Source organism: Pelophylax lessonae (genome assembly GCF_965119305.1).
Source record: "Pelophylax lessonae genome assembly, chromosome: 2".
NCBI classification, from domain to species: Eukaryota; Metazoa; Chordata; class Amphibia; order Anura; family Ranidae; genus Pelophylax; species Pelophylax lessonae.
Genome location: NC_138769.1, coordinates 56180384 through 56200557, shown reverse-complemented (window position 1 = coordinate 56200557; position 20174 = coordinate 56180384). Strand labels below are relative to the sequence as shown.

The 20174-nt window shown below is 49.8% G+C and overlaps 1 long non-coding RNA gene across 1 annotated transcript; it reads left to right on the top strand.

Annotated features, from left to right (window-relative positions):
- Positions 1–292: 292 nt before the first annotated feature.
- On the top strand, positions 293–1323 carry LOC309545632. The gene is made up of 3 exons (XR_014224900.1): positions 293–482; positions 1028–1086; positions 1143–1323. It is a non-coding gene; the product is annotated as an uncharacterized lncRNA (long non-coding RNA).
- The last annotated feature ends 18851 nt before the right edge of the window (positions 1324–20174 follow it).

The following is a 20174-nucleotide window of genomic DNA, read 5'->3' as shown; positions in this document are numbered from 1 at the left end:
CTGGCTCAGTCCCATGCTCCTCCTAGGTCTGTCCTGGCTCAGTCCCATGCTCCTACTGGGTCTGTTCTGGCTCAGTCCCATGCTCCTCCTGGGTCTGTTCTGGCTCAGTCCCATGCTCCTCCTGGGTCTGTTCTGGCTCAGTCCCATGCTCCTCCTGGGTCTGTTCTGGCTCAGTCCCATGCTCCTCCTGGGTCTGTTCTGGCTCAGTCCCATGCTCCTCCTGGGTCTCTTCTGGCTCAGTCCCATGCTCCTCCTGGGTCTGTTCTGGCTCAGTCCCATGCTCCTCCTGGGTCTGTTCTGGCTCAGTCCCATGCTCCTCTGGGTCGGTTCTGGCTCAGTCCCATGCTCCTCTGTCTATCCTTTACGTCACAGTGCTATTTCCCCCTGGGGCTGGTGCTATTTATGCTCATCCTGTAGTATTGATGGGGAACTTGCCGGCAGCTGGGGGCCGGGACTTGGGGGTTGAGGGGTAGGATATAGAGGTTGGTGGGGGGTGAGGGGTGGGATATAGAGGTTGGTGGGGGTTTAGGGGTGGGATATAGAGGTTGGTGGGTGGTGAGGGGTGGGATATAGAGGTTGGTGGGGGTTGAGGGGTGGGATATAGAGGTTGGTGGGGGGTGGGATATAGAGGTTGGTGGGGGTTGAGGGGCGGGATATAGAGGTTGGTGGGGGTTGAGGGGCGGGATATAGAGGTTGGTGGGGGTTGAGGGGCGGGATATAGAGGTTGGTGGGGGTTGAGGGGCGGGATATAGAGTTTGGTGGGGGTTGAGGGTGGGATATAGAGGTTGGTGGGGGTTGAGGAGTGGGATATAGAGGTTGGTGGAGGGGTGGGATATAGAGGTTGGTGGGGGTTGAGGGGTGGGATATAGAGGTTGGTGGGGGTTGAGGGGTGCAATATAGAGGTTGGTGGGGGTTGAGGAGTGGGATATAGAGGTTGGTGGGGGTTGAGGAGTGGGATATAGAGGTTGGTGGGGGGTGGAGGGGTGGGATATAGAGGTTGGTGGGGGTTGAGGGGTGGGATATAGAGGTTGGTGGGCCAGGTTGGGACTATGTTGGTGCACCTGTTTGTTGAGAAGTGATCACTCAGTCATTGGATGGAGCGATCACGTGGTAAAGGGCTACTGTCATTGGCCCTTTACCAGAACCGGCAGGAAGGGCGATTCTGGGAGGACATCCCTGTACACCCTCCCAGAATAAGCGGACAGCTTTGTAGCCATCATTGGGCTATGCCCCGTTCGGCACATGGTGAATTCTCATAGTCTTAGTTATGTGATACCCGGGAGGCGGGGCTTTGCATTACCTATGTTTCACAGTATTTGGCCAAAGTCGGGTGGGTGGGGGGAGAAGGAGACACCTGCACCTGCTATGTTATTCTATGGCAGGGTCAGAGCCTGTGTCTCCTTTTCCCACCCCCGCATCATCCAGCCTGTGTATCCCCACCCCCCCCCCCATCATCCAGCCTGTATCTCCTTCTACCCCCCCATCATCCAGCCTGTGTCTCCCCCCCCCCCCCATCATCCAGCCTGTGTCTTCTTCTCCAACCCCCCATCATCCAGCATGTGTCTCCTTCTCCCACCCCCCATCATCCAGCCTGTGTGTCCTCCCCCCCATCACCCAGCCTGTGTCTCCCCCCCCATCATCCGGCCTGTTTATCCTTCTCCTACCCATAATCCAGCCTGTGTCTCCTTCTCCCACCCCCCCATCATCCAGCCTGTGTCTCCTTCTCCCCCCACCCACCCTCCCATCATCCAGCCTGTGTCTCCTTCTCCCCCCATCATCCAGCCTGTGTCTCCTTCTCCCCCCACCCACCCCCCCCATCATCCAGCCTGTATCTCCTTCTCCCACCCTCCCATCATCCAGCCTGTGTCTCCTTCTCCCCCCCCATCATCCATCCTGTGTCTCCTCCCCCCCATCATTCAGCCTGTGTCTCCTCCCCCTCCCATCATCCAGCCTGTGTCTCCTCCCCCTCCCATCATCCAGCCTGTGTCTCCTTCTCCCACCCCCCATCATCCAGCCTGTGTCTCCTTCTCCCACCCCCCATCATCCAGCCTGTGTCTCCTTCTCCCACCCCCCATCATCCAGCCTGTGTCTCATTCTCCCCCCCCCCATCATCCAGCCTGTGTCTCCTTCTCCCACCCCCCATCATCCAGCCTGTGTCTCCTTCTCCCACCCCCCATCATCCAGCCTGTGTCTCCTTCTCCCACCCCCCATCATCCAGCCTGTGTCTCCTTCTCCCACCCCCCATCATCCAGCCTGTGTCTCCTTCTCCCACCCCCCATCATCCAGCCTGTGTCTCCTTCTCCCACCCCCCATCATCCAGCCTGTGTCTCCTTCTCCCACCCCCATCATCCAGCCTGTGTCTCCTTCTCCCACCCCCCATCATCCAGCCTGTGTCTCCCCCCCCCATCATCCAGCCTGTGTCTCCCCCCCCCCATCATCCAGCCTGTGTCTCCTCCCCCCCATCACCCAGCCTGTGTCTCCTCCCCCCCATCATCCAGCCTGTGTCTCCTCCCCCCACCCCGCCCATCATCCAGCCTGTGTCTCCTGCCCCCCCATCATCCAGCCTGTGTCTCCTTCTCCCCCCATCATCCAGCCTGTGTCTCCTTCTCCCCCCCATCATCCAGCCTGTGTATCCTTCTCCCCTTCTCCCCTCCCCCCCCCATCATCCAGCCTGTGTCTCCTTCTCCCACCCTCCATCATTAAGCCTGTGTTGTGTATCCTTCTCCCACCCCCCATCATCCAGCCTGTGTCTCCTCCCCCCCCCCCATCATCCAGCCTGTGTCTCCCCCCCCCATCATTCAGCCTGTGTCTCCTCCCCCCACCCCGCCCATCATCCAGCCTGTGTCTCCTCCCACCCCCCCATCATCCAGCCTGTGTCTCCTTCTCCCCCCACCCACCCTCCCATCATCCAGCCTGTGTCTCCTTCATCCCCATTATCATCCAGCCTGTGTCTCCTTCTCCCCCCACCCACCCCCCCATCATCCAGCCTGTATGTCCTTCTCCCACCCTCCCATCATCCAGCCTGTGTCTCCTTCTCCCCCCCCCCCATCATCCATCCTGTGTCTCCTCCCCCCCCCATCATCCAGCCTGTGTCTCCTCCCCCTCCCATCATCCAGCCTGTGTCTCCTCCCCCTCCCATCATCCAGCCTGTGTCTCCTTCTCCCACCCCCCATCATCCAGCCTGTGTCTCCTTCTCCCACCCCCCATCATCCAGCCTGTGTCTCCTTCTCCCACCCCCCATCATCCAGCCTGTGTCTCATTCTCCCCCCCCCATCATCCAGCCTGTGTCTCCTTCTCCCCCCATCATCCAGCCTGTGTCTCCTTCTCCCCCCATCATCCAGCCTGTGTATCCTTCTCCCCTCCCCCCCATCATCCAGCCTGTGTCTCCTACTCCCACCCTCCATCATTAAGCCTGTGTATCCTTCTCCCACCCCCCCCCCCCCCATCATCCAGCCTGTGTCTATTTCACCTTCTCCCCCCCCCCCCCCCCCATCATCTAGCCTGTGTCTATTTCTCCCCCCATCATCCAGCCTGTGGTCTCCTTCTTTCCCCACCCTCCATTATCCAGCCTGTGGTCTTCCTCCCCCATCATCCAGCCTGTGTCTCACTGTCATCCAGATCCAGATGATTTCTCAGCATGTATGGGGTAATTCACTTAAGTTGTGTTCAGGAGAGATGGCTCTATAATTTCTCTCGACCTCCCATACAATGTTATGCACAGACAACCCTCCTCTCCAAGCACAGAATTAGGCCCCTCCCACTGCTGCCAGTTCCGCTCTATCGCCTCTTCCCTTTTTCCCTCACTATATAGCTTAGCAGAGCAGTTCTATAATATTCCTCCACTGCTCAGGCACATTGTTGAGGTGATACCAGCTTTTTGTGATGGGACCACACCGGAAGTGACGCCGTCAAGAATTTTCATGAGTCGAGGAAAACTTTAGAAAACCATCAGACGCACATAGTGGATGAGGGATGGGGCTAAGGTATGGCTGCCATCTTTAAGTAGGTGCAGCCCAGTGAGCCTGATCAAAAAAAGTATGGGGTAAGTTTGAGTCACTAAGTAGACGGCTATAGGTGGGAGGGCAGAAAATTATTTCAGTAGAAGTTACACTGGGGGGCCTGTGCAGGAAGATATGGGGGTGGGGGGAGAACTGACTACGGAGAGGAGTAGGGGCGGACTGAGCGGTCGGGCACTTCGGATGTGGTCCGAGGGCCCGGCCGGGAAGCCAGAAAGGGGGGGCCCGGCCAGCAAGGGGGCCCGCCGCTCAGTATTACATTTATCTCACCCAGCGCGATAAGTATTGGGAGGAGAGGAGGGGCCCGGCGGCCGGCGCTGACTCAGTGTGATGACGAGAGCTGGGGAGGGGCCCGGCGGCTGTTGTTGCTTCAGTGAGAGGAGGAGGGCGGGCCCAGGCTAGCGCTGGATTCAATGTGGTGTCCTGTGTACGGGGGCGTGTCGGCATCGCATACTGACGTGATGTCGACGTGCCCCGCCTCCACAGGGCGTGTTACAACAATGACGAGTAACCGCCGAGTTCAGTCAGTGGATGCAATTGCATGCGATTGTGTCGTTGGTGACAGCGTGTGTGTCGTCCCTCCTCTCATCTTCTACCTTTTCATTTCAATACCTGGCTTCTTCCCTTGATTTCTATTAGATTGTGAGTAGTTCTTGTGGTGTGGCCTCTGAAATCCAGCTCCACTCAGTGGTCTCTGTGAGGAATGATGTGTACATCCATTTGCATTATCCCACACAATTTATAAAAGTATATGAATATGATTCATATATTTTTATAAATATTGTATGGAATAATGCAAATGTACACATTATTCCTCAGAGGAGAGACCATTGAGTGGAGCTGGATTAGTTGCTGATGCCTTGCAATTTTCAAAGACGTTCCCCCTTCCTCAGATCCCCTGTTTCTGTATAATGTGAGTTACAGTAGTTCTTGTAACATGGCCTCTATGTGAAATCCAGCTCCACTCAATGGTCTCTCCTGTGAGGAATGATGTGTACATACATTTGTATTATTCCACACAATTTTAATAAAAATATATGAAAAAATATGATTTATATATTTTTATTAAAATTGTGTGGGATAATACAAATGTACACATTATTCCTCAGAGGAGAGACCATTGAGTGGAGCTGGATTAGTTGCTGATGCCTTGCAATTTGCAAAGGAGTTCCCTCTTCCTCAGATCCCCTGTTTCTGTATGATGTGAGTAGTTCTTGTAACATGGCCTCTATGTAAAATCCAGCTCCACTCAATGGTCTCTCCTTTGAGGAATGATGTGTACATACATTTTGCATTATCCCACACAATTTTAATAAAAATATATGATTCATATATTTTTCATATATTTTTATTAAAATAGTGTGGGATAATGCAAATGTATGTACACATTATTCCTCACAGGAGAGACCATTGAGTGGAGCTGGATTTTACATAGAGCTCACAAGAACTACTCACAATCAAACAGAAACCGCCAGGGATCGAGGGATGAAGCAGGGATTGAAGAAGACGAAGAGGGCACTCCTTCTCAATCGCAGGCATCCAGGAACTCTTCTCCGGTGAGGTTACCGACTGTTTCCCGTATCACAGCCTGTGGAGGCAGGGCACGTCGACGTCACAGCAGTATGCGATGCCGACATGCCCCCCGCACACAGGACACCATGGAAATCCAGCACCAGCCTGGGCCACTCCTCTAACTGAAGCAGCGACAGCTGCCAGGCCCCTCCCCAGCTCCCCTCCTCACACTGAAGCAGCGTGGGCCTCCCCTCCTCCCACTATGTATCGCTGGGTGAGTTAATTCTGTACTGGACGGCGGGCCCGTACTGGGCGGCGGGCCCCCTTGCGCGCCGGGCCCTCTGACCACGTCCGAAGTCCCCGACCGCTCAGTTTGCCCCTGGCCACAGGCCCACAGCAAGCCAGTAAGCCTGCCAGTGACAGCCACAGGCCCACAGCCAGCAAGCCATAGGCCTACAGCCAGCAAGCCCCAGCCTGCCAGCCAGCCAGCAAGCCACAGCCAGCCAGAAAGCCTGCCAGTGCCAGCCACAGGCCCACAGCCAGCAAGCCACATCCAGCAAGCCACATCCAGCAAGCCTGCCAGTGCTAGCCACAGGCCCACAGCCAGAAAGCCACAGCCTGCCAGCCAGCAAGTAAGCCACAGCCAGCAAGCCTGTCAGTGCCAGCCACAGGCCCACAGCCAGAAAGCAACAGCCTATCAGCCAGCCTGCAAGCCACAGCCTGCCAGCCAGCAAGCCTGCCAGTGCTAGCCACAGGCTCACAGCCAGCAAGCCACAACCTGCCAGACAGCCAGCAAGCCACAGACTGCCAGCAAGCCTGCCTGCCAGTACCAGCCACAGCCAGCAAGCCACAGCCAGCCATCAAGCCTGCCAGTACCAGCTACAGGCCCACAGCCTGCCAGCAGTAGCCAGCAAGACCACAGCCTGCCAGCGGTAGCCAGCAAGACCACAGCCTGCCAGCCATAGCCAGCAAGACCATAGCTTGCCAGCCATAGCCAGCAAGACCACAGCTTGCCAGCCAGCAACTGTTATTAAGGTAAGAAGAGCCAACTTGGCCTAGGTATTAGGCCCCGTTCACACTGGGGTGACGCTACTTGCCGGGGCGACCTCACCTCGGAGCGGCCGGCGCGGACTTCATAACATTGAAGTCTATGCAGGTCGCCCCAAAGAAGCTCCGGACCCTTTTTCTAAGTTGGAGCGACTTGTGTCGCTCCTATTAGAATGGGTCCATAGCTTCTGTATGGCAGGCGACCAGGTCGCCTGACAGGTCGCCCCCAGTGTGAACGGGGGCTTAGAGAGCTATGTTGTGTTGTTTTATTGTGGGTGTGGCTGGAGGTGGGGTGTGGGTGTGGCTTGAGGTGGGGTGTGGGTGTGGATGGAGGCGTGGCAAGGGTGTGTCTGGAGGCGGAACATGGGTGGGGCCTGGAAGGGGCCCTTGATTTATTTTGCCCGGGGGGCCCTGAGGGTTCTCAGTCCGCCCCTGGAGAGGAGTTTATTACCCAGATGCCAAGTTTATGATCTAAAGAGACCTTCACAATGTGTGTGGGAATAGATTATAATAAAGCAACAACCGTACACGTTTCCTAATGTTACACTTATTCATCTTCACTTTTATTACAATTCCACATTAAAACCTGCTTTTTGAACTAAATGTTTTTCTCTATCGCTCATTGACAAACGTAGTCCTCGGTGATTTAGCACCTTCGGGCCATGCTGCCCTCCACAGGAGTAGGACTAGACAGGAAATAAAAATGCTCCGGCCACACCCTAGGGGCAGTCCCCGAGGGTATATCCTCTCTCTCTCTGCCACAGCAAATCAGTTTTTTTCTGTCTAGTTAGGAGTAGGACCTAGATACCTTGCTGGGATCTTCGGTCTTGGCAGGATTTTTTTTTTCTTAAAAAGATTTTTAGACAGCTTTTTTTCTCCAGTGTGAGATCTTCAAGCAAGAAAGCTGAACTGGGCGACGGGCTGGATGTTGAGATCCGGTGGTCACCCCAGTTCAGCCTACGAGCGCGTGCAGGCCATAGCTCCGCGCTTGGTCGGCCGCGACATAGTCCCACTGGAGGGACTGACCTTGCGAGTTAAACGTCTCGCTGAAACGCCAAGGACCATGAGTCACGGCGTCCGTATTGGTCGACAGCCCTCCCGCCCCGGTGGAGAGGGGTACTGTCAGGAGTTGGCGCCCGCCTGGTTCCGGTATGGTGAGTAGTGTGTTCCCCCTTTCCCTCTGACGGGTCTTGTGGTGAACACGGGCCCCTCTCTGTATGGTAAGGATGAGTTCCCCTTTATCCTATAACATGGCACAGATCCCCCTAATTTGAGTGTGATTTTTGTGTGCAAAAAGCCAGGAGGCTTGGTTTGGGAGCTGACAATCTAATTGTAAATATGTTTAAAAAATTGTAATCAGTGGCAGTACTGGAATCTTACTGTGATAATATAAGTATCCTACCAGTCAGAAGCCACGGACATGTAGACTGCCTTCCAAGTCAGGTCTCCAGCAATAGCAGGCCTTTCCCGACGGCCATGCGGTCCGCCAGGGTCCGGTACCACCGACCAGGCTAAATCCCCATGTAGAGAAGGTGTTGTGATGCCCTGCAGTCACGCCGCTATTCGGTACTGCCGCCGCCATTGTTTGCTAGATCGCTCGAGGCCGCCATTTTGGCGTAGCCTCGTGTCTCCAGCATGGGGGCGGCCATGTTTGAGGTGACCCAAACACCTCGTGGAGCTAGGGGAGGCGCCGGAAGGTGTAGTATGGAGGGGCGGAGCCGCCTCCTTTCTTCCCGGGCAGCCAGCCAAGAGACTTCCTGTCGGTTCGAGACAGTGCTGAGACAAGTGCAGTTGAAAACTCTGAGCATCAAGTGGTGAGCCTGGGGGTCTATCTCTCTCTCTTTCGCACAATAGGGGTCCCTAAGCAGCTAACACTGAGGGGCTTTGTGGCGCTGGGGGTCTAAAAAAAAAAAAAAAAGTTTTATTTTTTGGATTGAATTTTCCGGGTAGTAACTGGAATTATCATGGACCCTGCCACACAAGCACCCCCACCTGTTTTCCTCGAGGGGACCACGGGACCCGCCGGTGCACAGAGTATAGACGCATTTACATCAGTTTTGGAGTCTTTGGTGGCTCGGGTGGAGACGGCCTGTCAGGGACAGGGGTCAAGAAAGCGACCCCCGCCTACCCCTATATCATCTGACACCTCTGACTCAGATTCAGAGATGGTCACTGCAGCTGCAGGTTCCTCTGCAAGGGCTGTTATCTCAGGTAAAGTTCCCTCAGACAGTGAGGAGGACGTTCATTCTTCCGCCATAATTCGGGAAGAAGCATTGGTGGACGCACTAGTTGTGGCGGTGCGGGAAACCTTAAGACTTGAGGTTTTACCGTCAGAGGCAACTGAAACAGAGATTCCCTTTGGTACTAACAAGCCCATCAAAACGGTGAAGGTTTTTCCTGTACCCAAGTGTTTTGATAACAAAATTAAGGTAGAATGGGAGCATTCTAAGCGTACCTCTACTATTTCCAAACGTATTGCTAGACGCTATCCGTTTGAGGAATCCCTCATCAAGAAATGGACGGTTCCACCGGTGGTGGACCCACCTATTTCCAGGCTGAATAAAGTCACGGTTATCCCAGTGGAGGACACTTCGTCCTTTAAGGATCCGGTGGATCGAAAGGTGGAAGCGGAGTCCCGCACTATCTTCTCCCTGATAGGGTCAGCATTTAGACCAGTAATTGTTATTGGTCTAGTTTCCCAGACACTAACGGAATGGGCGAGATTGGTACGCCAAGACCTGAAGGGGAAAGATATCCCCCAGGGAACATCTGAATTAATGGAACAGATTATACAAGGACTACAGTTCGTCTGTGACGCAGCCTTGGATACTACTCCCCTATTAGGGCAAGCATCTATGTCAGCGGTAATCCTCAGACGTGTGCTGTGGTTAAAATGCTGGTCAGCAGACCTAGGTTCCAAAAAGACCTTGACGAATCTCCCCTTTCAGGGGAATCGCCTATTTGGGGCCACCCTAGATGAGATCATTAAGGATGCCACTGGGGGCAAGAGCACTTTCTTGCCACAGGCTGCTAAAGCTAAAGGACCTCGTAACAAGCGGGGACCTTTCTTTACCGCCCATAAAGGGTTTGTGCGCCCGACTGCTGCAAGCGGGAAGGGCAAGGCTCCTCCAGGAGGGTTCAAGAAGGGCTGGTCGGACAAACAAAAGACCGACTCAGCCAAACCTGAAGCAAAGGATTACACAGCCTGAAGGTGCGCCCCCACCCGGCTTGAGGGTGGGGGGACGTTTTCACCGGTATTCAGGGCATTAGATCGAGCATCGACCACTGCTACCGGTGCGATTCTTCCCTTCCAACATTTAAGTATTACAGGGAGCGGTAGTTACCGTTCCCTGAAAATATCTATTTCTTTACCTTTTCCAAAGATTAGTCTCAGTTCCCCACAAGAATCGGATCCGGTTGAACAGACAGACCAAGAAGCCTCTAGCCGGGTGACTTCGGTCCCTGAGATTCAACCAGGAGAGATCACCGTTCCTGATAGGAATCAGGTGTCTGATAAATGTGTGGGAACGGAGAACGATCAGACTTTGTCGGATGGTCGGGACCAGATAGCTCTAGGGCCGCCTGGTTCAGATCCAGTCAGCGCCAGTGGTCCTAAAAATTCTAGGCTAGCCTCATCAAGCCGATCTACCCGACTTGGACATGCGAGTCGCAGACGTTCCTTGGGAACTTCGTCTCAGGGAGTGTCTGCGGTCTCAAGGACCATTCTTCCATCGTGCTTTACAGTCGCTGGTTTTAATGGCCTGGCCATTGAGACCCAGGTACTGAAGGACAGAGGGTTGTCAGCTTCAGTTATTCCTACCCTTATTAAAGCAAGGAAAGCGACTTCCAGCAAGGTCTATTATCGCACATGGAAGACTTATATCGCGTGGTGCGAATCTTTAGGGATTCCTCCACGTACCTATTCGGTGACCCGAATATTGTCCTTTCTGCAAAAAGGGGTTGAGCAGAAACTAGCCTTGAGCACCATCAAGGGTCAAGTTTCAGCATTAGCAATCTTCTTTCAGAAGCCTTTAGCTACTAAGTCCTTGGTGCGGAATTTCATCCAGGGGGTGCGGCACCTGGCTCCACCAGTCCGCGCGCCCTTACCACCCTGGGATCTTAATTTGGTTTTGTCGGCTCTACAGAAACCTCCCTTTGAAAACATCAGGGAGATTCCCTTGCTTACTTTATCCCAGAAGGTATCCTTCTTGGTGGCTATCACTTCTGCACGCAGGGTGTCAGAACTGGCTGCTTTATCATGCCAGTCCCCATACTTAGTGATTCATAGGGATAAGGTAGTACTTCATCCTAAGCCATCCTTTCTTCCTAAGGTGGTTTCAGATTTTCATCTGAATGAAGATATTGTACTACCTTCCTTGTGTCCTCAGCCCAATCATCATCGGGAACATGCATTGCATTCCTTGGATGTGGTTCGGGCAATCAGGGTATACCTGAAGGCTATGGAATCGTTCCGTAAGACGGATTCACTTTTTGTGATCACGGATGGCCCCAGAAAGGGGTTGCCTGCATCTGCCGCGACTATCGCCAAATGGATTAGACAGACGGTGGTACAGGCTTATTCTATTAAGGGTCGGAGTCCTCCGTTCCCTGTTAGGGCGCACTCCACTCGAGCGCTCAGTACTTCCTGGGCCTTCCGCCATCAGGCGTCTGTGGTCCAGGTATGTAAGGCGGCCACCTGGTCGTCGGTACATACCTTTACAAAATTTTATAAAATTGATGTGATGGCATCGGCGGATGCCTCATTTGGCCGCAAGGTTTTGCAGGCCGCAATTTGAGGAGAGCGGAGGTCTACCTCGAGGATTTTTTCTGTTGAAAAATTTTTTTGTTGAGTCTCATCATTGAGGATGAGCATTGTAAAACTTCTAGTTGGCACCGGTTGGGCCTTCTAGATTGGATTTAATTTCCATTTTTCCCATCCCTCATTTGTGGTACTGCTTTGGGACGTCCCGAAGGTGCTAAATCACAGAGGACTACGTCTGTCAATGAGCGATAGAGAAAAATGGATTTTTGTAAAATCTTACCGTAAAATCCTTTTCTCTTAGCTCATTGACAGACGTAGTACCCGCCCCTCTGTTTTGGAGTTGGGTTGGGTTAAATTCTCTAAACACTGCTTTGTGACATAACTGATTTTCTGTGGCAGAGAGAGAGAGGATATACCCTCGGGGACTGCCCCTAGGGTGTGGCTGGAGCATTTTTATTTCCTGTCTAGTCCTACTCCTGTGGAGGGCAGCATGGCCCGAAGGTGCTAAATCACCGAGGACTACGTTTGTCAATGAGCTAAGAGAAAAGGATTTTACGGTAAGATTTTACAAAAATCCATTTTTACTGTTTTCTTCTCCTGTGGGAAACCGTGTCTGTCTCACTTACCTACAACCAATCAATAACTTTCTAGTCACATGGGTAGATTCATCCAATAGATGAAATCCACATAGTAGGAGGAGTGGTTAGTGAAATAAGATGTTGCCTGCTGAGAATTGTGTAATGTTCTTCTTCCCAACAAAGTCCTCAAGGACCACCAAACAGTCCAGGATTTAGGGATGTCCAAGTTGTGTGAGTTTTTTTTTTTTTTTTTTTCTAAACCCCTTAGGCACAGCTGGGTAATCCCTAAATGCTGGACAGGTTGGTGGTCCCTAAAGGGCTGTGTTGGGGACCAGTGGTTGAGTGAACAAGTCCAAAGGTTGTGGGAACAGCACAGTTGTGTATTTTTAAATGTTATACAAGTAAGGTAGAATATCCAAAAAAATGGTCCAATGGCTATTCGTTTTCCTGCACAGATGTTCACAGACCACACAGGGTTCAAGGTGAGAGTTCACTAGGAGTCCAGGACACGTGGAAGAATATTGGAGTCCTTTAAAGGCCACATTAGTACCCAGGAGCTAAACCACAATGCAAATGTATATTATGAAACTGCATGACAGAAACAAAATCAACAATGTTGCTGTCTTTTTTTTTGTTTTTCTCTTATCTTAACCCCTTTAATACCGGGCACTTTCAACCCCTCCCCCCCCCCAATACCGGGCACATTCATCCCTTTCCTGCCCTCCCCAATACTGGGCACTTTAACTCCCTTTCCTGCCCTCCCCAATACCGGGCACTTTAACTCCCTTCCTGCCCTCCCCCCAATACCGGGCACTTTCACCCCCTTCCTGCCCACCCCAATACTGGCACTTTCACCCCCTTCCTGCCCACCCAATAACGGCACTTTCACTCCCTTCCTGCCCTCCCCCCAATACCGGCACTTTCACCCCCTTCCTGCCCCCCCAATACCGGCACTTTCACCCCCTTCCTGCCCCCCCAATACCGGCACTTTCACCCCCTTCCTGCCCCCCCAATACCGGCACTTTCACCCCCTTCCTGCCCCACCAATACTGGGCACTTTCACCCCTTTCCTGGCCCCCCCAATACCGGGCACTTTCACCCCCTTCCTGCCCCACCAATACCGGCACTTTCACCCCTTTCCTCCCCCCCCCCCCAAAACTGGGCACTTTTACCCCTTTCCTGCCCCCCCCCCCCAAATACCGGGCACTTTTACCCCTGTCCTGCCCAGACTAATTTTTAGCTTTCAGCGCTCTCACACTTTGAATGATAATATGTAATGCTACACTGTACCCAATCAAAAGTGTAATCATTTTTTTTTTCACACAGATAGAGCTTTCTTTTCGTGGTATTTTTTTTTTTTTAACAACTGTTTTTTTTTGTGTTTTTTTTGCGACATAAGTGAAACTTTTGAAGACAATAACACTTTTTTTGGTTTCTATTATAAAATTTTGCAAATAAATTTTTTTTCTTCATACATTTGGGCCAAAATGTATACTGCTACACATATTTGGTAAAAATAACCCAAATTAGTGTATATTATTTGGTCTGTGTGAAAGTTAAGCCCCGTACACACGCAACGATTATCGGCCGACCGGTCGTCCGTCTTTTGTCCAGAGTGGTGTTTTGTTGGTTGGAATGTGCCTAGACTGCACACAAATTTTCTCAGCCAACAAAATTCTACTTCAGAAGTGATGTCATGTGTTGGGTTGCTTTCTTTGTGTTCTTTCTTCACTGAGCATGCCCAGACTTGCTCATTAGATTTTTCCCTGTCGAAATCTGTACTGACTGCACGAAAATCGGACGTGTTTTGACAGCAGACAAAAATTTTATAGTCTGCACACCAGATTTTTTTCGGCCGAAAAGTCGGAGTTGGTTGTCGGAAGCATCATACTAACAAGCCGAAAATCGGCAGATCGGTCGTCGGACGAAAATTCCCTGCGGGGCTTTAGTCTACAAGCTATGGTGCCAATCATTGAAAATTTATCACACCTGATATACTGACGGTCTATCTAATTTCTTGGGGCCCTGAAATCCCAGGAAAGTACAAATAACCCCCAAATGATCCTTTTTTGGAAAGTAGACATTTCAAATGTATTTAGAAACAGGTGTGGTGAGTTTTTTTGCAGTAGTCCTTTTTTCCCACAATTCTTTGTAAAAACATTTCTCACACACTTTATAGGCATACTTGCATATACACCCCAAAATACATTCTGCTACTCCTCCCGAGTATGGTGATACCGCATGTGTGAGACTTCTACACAGTCTGGTCACATACAGAGGTCCAACATCCACTAGGTGTTCTAGGAGCATAAATTACACAAACAATTTCATTGCAACCGATCACATTTTTGAAGGCCATGCAGCACCAGGACAGCGGAATTACCCACAAAATGACCCCATTTTGGAAAGCAAACACCCTGATGTAAATTCTACAAAGCATAATGAGTCTTCTAAACATCATTTTTTTTATGCACAAGTTTTTGGAAAATGTGGAAAGAAAATGAAAACATTTTTTTTTTCACACATAGTTGTCAATTTATAAGATATTTCTAACACATAGCATGTACATAGCAAAAATTACACCCCAAAATCCATTCTGCTACTTCTGAGTATGGCGATACCACATGTGTGAGACTTTTACACAGCCTGACCACTTACAGAGGCCCAACATCCTCTAGGCGTTCCAAGAGCATAAATTACACATCTAATTTCTTACCTATCACTTTTTTGAAGGCCCTGGAGCACCAGGACAATGGAAACGCCCACAAATTGACCCCATTTTGAAAAGCAAACACCCCAACGTATATTTTATAAGGCATGGGCTGCAGAAAGGTACTCTAATATAGGTACCCGGGTACTCTAAGGCAGTGGTCCTCAACTCCGGTCCTCGGGGCCCACTAACAGGCCAGATTTTAGGTATTACCTTGGGAAGATGCAGACTAGAATACTGCAATCACTGAGCAGCAAATGAGATCACCTGTGATGTAGTTTAGTTATCTTGCAAACCTGGCCTGTAAGTGGGCCCTGAGGAACGAAGTTGAGGACCACTGCTCTAAGGGGCTGGAGACAGGTACTTGGTTACTCTGGTGGGCTTCAGATAGGTACTCTGGGCTGGAGACAGATACTCTGATGGTCTGCAGATAAGTACTCTGGGCTGGTGACAGATACTCGGCTACTCTGATGGGCTGGTGACAGGTACTCGGCTACTCTGATGGACTGGTGACAGGTACTCGGCTACTCTGGTGGGCTTCCGATAGGTACTCTGGGCTGGAGACAGGTACTTTGGTCTGCAGATAAGTACTCTAGGCTGGTGACAGGTACTCGGGTACTCTGATGGGCTGGTGACATGTACTCGGGTATTCTGATGGGCTGGAGACAGGTACTTGGGTACTCTGGTGGGCTTCAGATAGGTACTTAAGTACTCTGGGCTGGAGACAGGTACTCTGATGGTCTGCAGATAAGTACTCTGGGCTGGTGACAGGTACTCTGATGGGCTGGTGACCGGTACTTGGGTACTCTTATGGGCTGGTGACCGGTATTTGGGTACTCTGATGGGCTGGTCACAGGTACTCGGGTACTCTGATGGGCTGGTGACAGATACTTGGGTACTCTGATGGGCTGGCGAAGGGTCCTCTTTATTACTGGGGGTAATCGGTGTGTTTTACTTTGTAATGTGGGCGGTAACTAGCTGTTACTGCAATCTTCTTCTCACACTGGGTCGGTGTGTGAGGAGGAGAACCTGGTAACGGCTAGTTACCACGGCTTGTTTACATTCTGTGACAGCCGCTCACATGGTAAAGAGCTGTTTTTATTGGCTCTTTATACTGATCGGGGATGGACTGTGTCCCGAGAGACGCGCCTCATCCCCCTATCGTTGTGATGCATGCCGGGAATGGGTGGACAACATGACGCCCGCCCGGAGGGAGAGTGTTCCTGCCGGCGTCATTTTACAATGCGGCAGTAGGGAACTGGTTAAAAACAGTGACAAGCAGATGTGTGTTGTATCCAATCACAGCGGCATATGTTCCCCTTCCCCTTTACAAAGTGTCATATGAAATAAGCCGGTATCCTTTATTTTTCACAACGGTTCAGCTAACATGTCCTTATCAAGGTGTCCATAAAGAACACAAACCACTACAGCCAACTGAAAACAAACCACCATAGACCTCGCAAGGTGGCCACCCAGCCTATAAACAATGAGCAATTGCAAAAGGAGTTTTTTTTTTTTAATGATTTATTCTTAATATTTAAAAAATATTTTATCTATAAAGCATATGGTTGACTTGGAAAAAGTTAATACTTGGGTAGTAGGTGGTACCATTTGCCGCCCCAACAGGGGTAAACCCAAGTTTTCCACACAGAAGGTCTACAGACAGCCGGGAGTTTCTACAGCTCTGATGAAGATTGGGTATGAGTGAATTGTCACAGAGTACTGACCGCACAGTTGTAAGGTCAAAGGGCATTTTGTGGGGAATTTTAAAGATGGAGCTCACAAAAATGGCGCCTAATACTGGCACAGTCTTAGTGTGCGCCAATTTTATAACATTAGGTCATGACAAAAGTAGGGAGTTTGCACTATTTGTGCTGGTTCCCAACTTCCATGTTGCTCTGGTGATATTTGCAACATTGCTTCCCGTTTATTAAAGTCTAAAATTGCTCTAATAATCTCTACCAAACTGGGGGTGGCGGAGTCTCCATTTCAGAAGCCAATTGTGATGTATAAAACAGATGCAATAGATGTTATACAGTAAATATAATAACAGCCATTGCACCTTTTCTCACTACCCCAAGACTCACGACTGGGACTCTCTGTAAAATCACCATATATTGGCGTTAGAAACAAATCAGACCAGTACCCATAAACTAAACCATTCTAGGTATAAAATTATACTGAGAGAATATAAAGAGAAAAACTAAAATCCTAACATCAACAATGTTTTAGTGTTTCTGTGACTTTTATTAAAAAACAATGACATGAAGATGCGTGCTGTATGTAATCACAGTGCCGTATATCCTCCCTTAACCTTCCACAGGTCTATATATTGCCCACTCTGTTTTCTCAAGTGCCATTCACTTTCCACATTGCTGCAAATCCCCCCCCCCCCCATATGTGCGGTACCCCGCTTTCCACACTGCTACAGCTTTACAAAGGTCGGTGCAACTCAATCTCCCTACCTGGCCCAGCAGCATCCAGTCATCATGAGCCACAAGGCCTGCAGCAGGTCTATGTGTGTAATGTGCTCAGATCTCTGTAAGTGCCATCTTGTGCTCCACAAAAGATAAAATCATTCCCTTTATTTGCTGGAAAACTTGCAATCAATAAAGTTTAATTAACAGTATAGGAACTAGGAATTCCTATCCCTTTAAAGGACCATTCTTAGCTGGAGGTATAAAGGTCCTTTAAGTGGATAGGAACTAGAGTTCTCACTGTGAGCTGGCTAGTTCCTATACTTTAACAGGACCCGACCACTATGGAGAAAAAGGTCCTTTCGCAGGATAGGAACTAGCTCTCTCACTGTGAACCGTCTAGTTCCTAGCTGCAAACAAGGGAAGATAGAAGTTTTCTTGAGCAGGGATTGGAGGGGGAACCAGAAAGAGGCACATGCACTTGGCCACTCACTCACAGCCAGGCCTCTATATGAGCATCTGGTGGCAGGCTACTGGTGACAAGTGGCACACTGCTTCTGGTGTCAGGCAATAATGGCAAGTGACACGCTGCCTCTGGTGGCATGCAATGGTGGCCACTGATAATCTGCATCTGGTGGCAATCAATGGTGGCAAGTGGCACGCTGCTTCTGGTGGCAGGCAATAATGGCAAGTGACATGCTGCATCTTGTGGCAGGCTACTGGTGACAAGTGGCACGCTGCTTCTGGTGGCAGGCAAGTGACATGCTGCATCTGGTGGCATGCAATGGTGGCAACTGATAATCTGCATCTGGTGGCAGGCAACGGTGGCAAGTGACAAGCTGCATCTGGTGGCACGCAATGGAGGCAAGTGGTATGATGCACCTGGTAGCAGGCAGCAGTGGCATGTGGCCCGCTGCATGTGGTGGCAGGTGACAGTGGCAAGTGACATGCTGCATCTGGTGGCAGACGATGGTGGCAAATGATGGTGGCAAGTGGTACACTGCATGTGGTAGCAGGCGACAGTGGCAAGTGACAAGCTCAGGGCTCCCACTGATCCTACATTATGGTGACTTGCATTATTTCAATATATATTGCAATGTAGTAATATAAATAATGTGATTCAATCATCCTGACACCATTTCAAGCAAGGTGTCGGGAAGATTGAAGTGCTAAAACCAGTCATTCGCCTGAGAAATCACCCCCAGACAAATTCCTCATCAACCTCGACTTGGCAAAATATTCTGCATGAAACTGGTCCCCTGTGCCAAAAAGGTTGGGAACCGCTGGGTTAAACCGTTGAAAACATATTTTTACATATGCTTTAAGGCACAATGGGGCTATGGCAGCCTTGGATCTCCACCATTTCTTTTATTGCCATTGATAAAGATTGCAGTATGAAAAACCAGCTCATTTGCCTGTACCGGTATGGCTCCCATGTGACAGGCAGTTGCACAGCTTTGATCAATTGCAATATCCTCCCTCTAATCATTTACTTCTGAAACATGAATGTTGGCCTGTGTGGCTCTTGGTCCTCTTAGTCCTCGTACCTCGAATGACAGGGAGAGAAGTGGCATTTATATGAAAATCTGGTGCCTCTTGATTGTGAAAGAAGGAATCAGATACAGCATTGAGTTGCAGATTTATGTAAACTTGTCTTGCTGCTTTTTAGCAGACAGAAATTTTGTCTTTGAGTAATGATGCAGCAGATTTTCTAAAAAAGCTTCAGGATAAGAGATTGCACAGTCATGGCCATCCTGCAGAATGTAGATGTTTGTAATAGTTTGCTTAATTCATCATTAGTGGCAACATAGTAAATGTTCAACTTGAGTTATATATACATACACCCCCAGTACAATTATTCTGGTTAGTTATCCATCAGATTTCAGCTTTCAGATTTTCAGAAGAACCGAAAAATCTTTTACTTGCTGCTCTCTGAACTATGTAAAAATGCCTTGAGCTACAGTGCCTTGCAAAAGTATTCGGCCCCCTTGAACTTTTCGACCTTTTGCCACATTTCAGGCTTCAAACATAAAGATATAAAACTGTAATTTTACAATCATGAAGTGGAATGAAATTTATTGGATATTTCAAACTTTTTTAATAAATTAAAAAACTGAAAAACTGGGCGTGCAAAATTATTCAGCCCCCTTAAGTTAATACTTTGTAGCGCCACCTTTTGCTGCGATTACAGCTGTAAGTCACTTGGGGTATGTCTCTATCAGTTTTGCACATCGAGAGACTGAAATTTTTGCCCATTCCTCCTTGTAAAACAGCTCGAGCTCAGTGAGGTTGGATGGAGAGCGTTTTTGAACAGCAGTTTTCAGTTCTTTCCACAGATTCTCGATTGGATTCAGGTCTGGACTTTGACTTGGCCATTCTAACACCTGTATATGTTTATTTGTGAACCATTCCATTGTAGATTTTGCTTTATGTTTTGGATCATTGTCTTTTTGGAAGACAAATCTCTGTCCGAGTCTCAGGTCTTCTGCAGACTCCATCAGGTTTTCTTCCAGAATGGTCCTGTATTTGGCTCCATCCATCTTCCCATCAATTTTAACCATCTTCCCTGTCCCTGCTGAAGAAAAGCAGGACCAAACCATGATGCTGCCACCACCATGTTTGACAGTGGGGATGGTGTGTTCAGGGTGATGAGCTGTGTTGCTTTTACGCCAAACATAATGTTTTGCATTGTTGCCAAAAAGTTCGATTTTGGTTTCATCTGACCAGAGCACCTTCTTCCAAACGTTTGGTATGTCTTCCAACTTTAAACAACACTTTTTTGGATATCTTTAAGAAATGGCTTTCTTCTTGCCACTCTTCCATAAAGGCCAGATTTGTGCAGTATACGACTGATTGTTTTCCTATAGAGAGAGTCTCCCACCTCAGCTGTAGATCTCTGCAGTTCATCCAGAGTGATCATGGGCCTCTTGGCTGCATCTCTGATCAGTCTTCTCCTTGTATGAGCTGAAAGTTTAGAGGGATGGCCAGGTCTTCGTGGATTTGCAGTGGTCTGATACTCCTTCCATTTCAATATTATCGCTTGCACAGTGCTCCTTGGGATGTTTAAAGCTTGGGAAATCTTTTTGTATCCAAATCCGGCTTTAAACTTCTCCACAACAGTAACTCAGACCT